The sequence below is a fragment of the Prenolepis imparis genome, unplaced genomic scaffold (assembly GCF_030444845.1).
Source record: "Prenolepis imparis isolate NDT839.2.m4 unplaced genomic scaffold, iyPreImpa1.0 SCAF_17, whole genome shotgun sequence".
NCBI lineage: Eukaryota > Metazoa > Arthropoda > Insecta > Hymenoptera > Formicidae > Prenolepis > Prenolepis imparis.
This window is the reverse complement of record NW_028141175.1, coordinates 1,023,103-1,029,564: the sequence shown is the minus strand read 5'-3', so window position 1 is coordinate 1,029,564 and position 6,462 is coordinate 1,023,103.

Here is a 6,462-nt window from a genome sequence, read left to right as displayed (position 1 = left end):
TTAAAATATATGAAAGAATAATTTTTGGCTCGCTTTAAACAATTGAATATTAAAATTTTTAAACCGCGGATCCCATATGGCGCAGATTCATTTTACGTATATTAGGTAAAAAAGTTTGTACGCTGGTATGCTGATGGTACCATCATAAAGTGCAGTCAATGTAATGTTAAAATATATGAAAGAATAATTTTGGCTCGCTTTAAACAATTGAAAATTAAAATTTTTAAACCGCGGATCCTATAGAGTGCGGATTCATTTTACGTATATTAGATCAAAAAGTTTGTACGCTGGTATGCTGATGGTACCATCATAATGTGCATATAATGTACAGTTGAAATATATACAAGATTAATTTTTGGCTCGCTTTAAACAATTGAAAATTAAAATTTTTAAACCGCGGATCCCATACGGCACGGATTCATTTTACGTATATTAGTACAAAAAGTTTGTACGCTGTTATGCTGATGGTACCATCATAATGTGCAGTCAATGTAATGTTAAAATATATGAAAGTATAATTTTTGGCTCGCTTTAAACATTTGAAAAGTAAAATTTTTAAACCCCGGATCCCATACGGCGCCAATTCATTTTACATATATTCGGTAAAAAAGGTTGTACGCTGGAATGCTGATGGTACCATCATAATGTGCATGTAATGTACAGTTGAAATATATACAAGATTAATTTTTGGCTCGCTTTGAACAATTGAAAATTAAAATTTTTAAACCGCGGATCCCATACGGCGCGGATTCATTTTTGGTATTTTAGATCAAAATGTTTGTACGCTGGTATGCTGATGGTACCATCATAATGTGCATATAATGTACAGTTGAAATATATACAAGATTAATTTTTGGCTCGCTTTCAACAATTGAAAATTAAAATTTTTAAACCGCGGATCCCATACGGCGCGGATTCATTTTACGTATATTAGATCAAGAAGTTTGTACGCTGGTATGCTGATGGTACCATCATAAAGTGCAGTCAATGTAATGTTAAAATATATGAAAGAATAATTTTTGGCTCGCTTTAAACAATTGAAAATTAAAATTTTTAAACCGCGGATCCCACACGGCGCGGATTCATTTTACGTATATTAGATCAAAAAGTTTGTACGCTGGTATGCTGATGGTACCATCATAAAGTGCAGTCAATGTAATGTTAAAATATATGAAAGAATAAATTTTGGCTCGCTTTAAACAATTGAAAATTAAAATTTTTAAACCGCGGATCCCATACGGCACGGATTCATTTTACGTATATTAGATCAAAAAGTTTGTACGCTGGTATGCTGATGGTACCATCATAATGTGCATATAATGTACAGTTGAAATATATACAAGATTAATTTTTGGCTCGCTTTCAACAATTGAAAATTAAAATTTTTAAACCGCGGATCCCATACGGCGCGGATTCATTTTACGTATATTAGATCAGGAAGTTTGTACGCAGGTATGCTGATGGTACCATCATAAAGTGCAGTCAATGTAATGTTAAAATATATGAAAGAATAATTTTTGGCTCGCTTTAAACAATTGAAAATTAAAATTTTTAAACCGCGGATCCTATAGAGTGCGGATTCATTTTACGTATATTAGATCAAAAAGTTTGTACGCTGGTATGCTGATGGTACCATCATAATGTGCATATAATGTACAGTTGAAATATATACAAGATTAATTTTTGGCTCGCTTTAAACAATTGAAAATTAAAATTTTTAAACCGCGGATCCCATACGGCGCGGATTCATTTTACGTATATTAGATCAAAAAGTTTGTGCGCTGGTAAGCTGATGGTACCATCATAAAGTGCAGTCAACGTAATGTTAAAATATATGAAAGAATAATTTTTGGCTCGCTTTAAACAATTGAAAATTAAAAATTTTTAAACCGCGGATCCCATACGGCGCGGATTCATTTTACGTATATTAGATCAAAAAGTTTGTACGCTGGTATGCTGATGGTACCATCATAATGTGCATATAATGTACAGTTGAAATATATACAAGATTAATTTTTGGCTCGCTTTAAACAATTGAAAATTAAAATTTTTATACCGCGGATCCCATACGGCGCGGATTCATTTTACGTATATTAGATCAAGAAGTTTGTACGCTGGTATGCTGATGGTACCATCATAAAGTGCAGTCAATGTAATGTTAAAATATATGAAAGAATAATTTTTGGCTCGCTTTAAACAATTGAAAATTAAAATTTTTAAACCGCGGATCCCATACGGCACGGATTCATTTTACGTATATTAGATCAAAAAGTTTGTACGCTGGTATGCTGATGGTACCATCATAATGTGCATATAATGTACAGTTGAAATATATACAAGATTAATTTTTGGCTCGCTTTAAACAATTGAAAATTAAAATTTTTAAACCGCGGATCCCATACGGCACGGATTCATTTTACGTATATTAGTACAAAAAGTTTGTACGCTGTTATGTTGATGGTACCATCATAATGTGCAGTCAATGTAATGTTAAAATATATGAAAGTATAATTTTTGGCTCGCTTTAAACATTTGAAAAGTAAAATTTTTAAACCCCGGATCCCATACGGCGCCAATTCATTTTACATATATTAGGTAAAAAAGGTTGTACGCTGGAATGCTGATGGTACCATCATAATGTGCATGTAATGTACAGTTGAAATATATACAAGATTAATTTTTGGCTCGCTTTGAACAATTGAAAATTAAAATTTTTAAACCGCGGATCCCATACGGCGCGGATTCATTTTTGGTATTTTAGATCAAAATGTTTGTACGCTGGTATGCTGATGGTACCATCATAATGTGCACATAATGTACAGTTGAAATATATACAAGATTAATTTTTGGCTCGCTTTCAACAATTGAAAATTAAAATTTTTAAACCGCGGATCCCATACGGCGCGGATTCATTTTACGTATATTAGATCAAGAAGTTTGTACGCTGGTATGCTGATGGTACCATCATAATGTGCATATAATGTACAGTTGAAATATATACAAGATTAATTTTTGGCTCGCTTTAAACAATTGAAAATTAAAATTTTTAAACCGCGGATCCCATACGGCACGGATTCATTTTACGTATATTAGATCAAAAAGTTTGTACGCTGGTATGCTGATGGTACCATCATAAAGTGCAGTCATTGTAATGTTAAAATATATGAAAGAATAATTTTTGGCTTGCTTTAAACAATTGAAAATTAAAATTTTTAAACCGCGGATCCTATAGAGCGCGGATTCATTTTACGTATATTAGGTAAAAAAGTTTGTACGCTTGTATGCTGATGGTACCATTATAATGTGCATATAATGTACAGTTGAAATATATACAAGATTAATTTTTGGCTCGCTTTAAATAATTGAAAATTAAAATTTTTAAACCGCGGGTCCCATACGGCGCGGATTCATTTTACGTATATTAGATCAAAAAGTTTGTACGCTGGTATGCTGATGGTACCATCATGAAGTGCAGTCAATGTAATGTTAAAATATATGAAAGAATAATTTTTGGCTCGCTTTAAACAATTGAAAATTAAAATTTTTAAACCGCGGATCCCACACGGCGCGGATTCATTTTACGTATATTACATCAAAAAGTTTGTACGCTGGTATGCTGATGGTACCATCATAAAGTGCAGTCAATGTAATGTTAAAATATATGAAAGAATAATTTTTGGCTCGCTTTAAACAATTGAAAATTAAAATTTTTAAACCGCGGATCCTATAGAGTGCGGATTCATTTTACGTATATTAGATCAAAAAGTTTGTACGCTGGTATGCTGATGGTACCATCATAATGTGCATATAATGTACAGTTGAAATATATACAAGATTAATTTTTGGCTCGCTTTAAACAATTGAAAATTAAAATTTTTAAACCGCGGATCCCATACGGCGCGGATTCATTTTACGTATATTAGATCAAAAAGTTTGTGCGCTGGTAAGCTGATGGTACCATCATAAAGTGCAGTCAACGTAATGTTAAAATATATGAAAGAATAATTTTTGGCTCGCTTTAAACAATTAAAAATTAAAATTTTTATACCGCGGATCCCATACGGCGCGGATTCATTTTACGTATATTAGATCAAGAAGTTTGTACGCTGGTATGCTGATGGTACCATCATAAAGTGCAGTCAATGTAATGTTAAAATATATGAAAGAATAATTTTTGGCTGGCTTTAAACAATTGAAAATTAAAATTTTTAAACCGCGGATCCCATACGGCACGGATTCATTTTACGTATATTAGATCAAAAAGTTTGTACGCTGGTATGCTGATGGTACCATCATAAAGTGCAGTCATTGTAATGTTAAAATATATGAAAGAATAATTTTTGGCTTGCTTTAAACAATTGAAAATTAAAATTTTTAAACCGCGGATCCTATAGAGCGCGGATTCATTTTACGTATATTAGGTAAAAAAGTTTGTACGCTTGTATGCTGATGGTACCATTATAATGTGCATATAATGTACAGTTGAAATATATACAAGATTAATTTTTGGCTCGCTTTAAATAATTGAAAATTAAAATTTTTAAACCGCGGGTCCCATACGGCGCGGATTCATTTTACGTATATTAGATCAAAAAGTTTGTACGCTGGTATGCTGATGGTACCATCATGAAGTGCAGTCAATGTAATGTTAAAATATATGAAAGAATAATTTTTGGCTCGCTTTAAACAATTGAAAATTAAAATTTTTAAACCGCGGATCCCACACGGCGCGGATTCATTTTACGTATATTACATCAAAAAGTTTGTACGCTGGTATGCTGATGGTACCATCATAAAGTGCAGTCAATGTAATGTTAAGATATATGAAAGAATAATTTTTGGCTTGCTTTAAACAATTGAATATTAAAATTTTTAAACCGCGGATCCCACACGGCGCGGATTCATTTTACGTATATTACATCAAAAAGTTTGTACGCTGGTATGCTGATGGTACCATCATAAAGTGCAGTCAATGTAATGTTAAAATATATGAAAGAATAATTTTTGGCTCGCTTTAAACATTTGAAAAGTAAAATTTTTAAACTGCGGATCCCATACGGCGCGGATTCATTTTACGTATATTAGATCATAAAGTTTGTACGCTGGTATGCTGATGGTACCATCATAATGTGCAGTCAATGTAATGTTAAAATATATGAAAGAATAATTTTTGGCTCGCTTTAAACATTGAATTGATCGCTATTTTTGTAATTTCGAAAGCATACATTACGTACCAAATATTGGATGTTTGCAAATGTTCGTGCCCGATTTGAAGTTATTACCACCATCTATGCAAATCGGGCACGAACTTTTGCAATCATCCATTACAATGCTGAGAAAACTTTACCCTCATGACGTCGCTGTAACTGTTCAGACAACAATCTGAAAAAAATACTATAAATTATATTATGCAATATTTACAATATACATAACTTATATCAAATATTATATCATGAAACTAAATATTACAATATTGTAAACAGTTATAATTATAGTAAATACTTTTATTATCTTTACGAAATTATATATAAAATTAAAAAGACATATAATAACATATTAACATGTAGAATCATTACCATTGCAAACCTATGTAGAATCGTATGAATATCATTGCAAACCCATGTAGAATATCGTGCTACAAAAATAGTAATATTAAAAATATTGCGTCATGTAAAATTAAAAACTTGTATCGAAAAGAACTTGTAGTGAAAAATTAAAGTTGAAACCCATATACATAGTATTGTATATAGATCTTCCATTTTTCACGATGGAAATTGCAAACATATGTAGAATCATGTAATTATAAATATCCCTACACACTGAAAGTTCCAAACCTATATAGAATCCATAATAATAATACCATGTATTAATAAAGAAAGATAATAAGAAACACACAAAAAACAAAATTTAAATTTAAAAATTAATAGAAAAATTAAAAAATGCAAAAATTAAAAATTAATACAAATATAGAAAAATAAGAAAAATTTAATTAAAGAAAACTTGGCGCTGCTACATTAAACAATATGCTAAAGTTAATGAAAAGTATATATTTTTTTGAAATATATTGTGGCGCTTTTATAGTTGTTCGAAACCAATATAACTTTCGAATTTAACAAGTTTTATCCAATTTTAAACAAATTTCACGCATTTATAAGTTATGTAAAGAATGTTTAGAGAACACTGTAAGAGAACAGTTGATATTGTTTAGAACAATGTGCGTGCCACATACGAATAAAAATATTCTATAAGTATTCTATGGTTGCCGTTTTCATCTTGGAAAAAATATTGCTCTCCACTATTGCAATGGTTTAAACTTTTAATAATTTTACTAGTAAATTTCTGGAAATAAAGTTCATGTGTATAAAATTATATAAAATTTATCTATAAAATTATATAATGTATTAAGCTTAACGTTTAAAAATTGATATTACATATTGGTGAAAATTTTGATGAATATTTAAA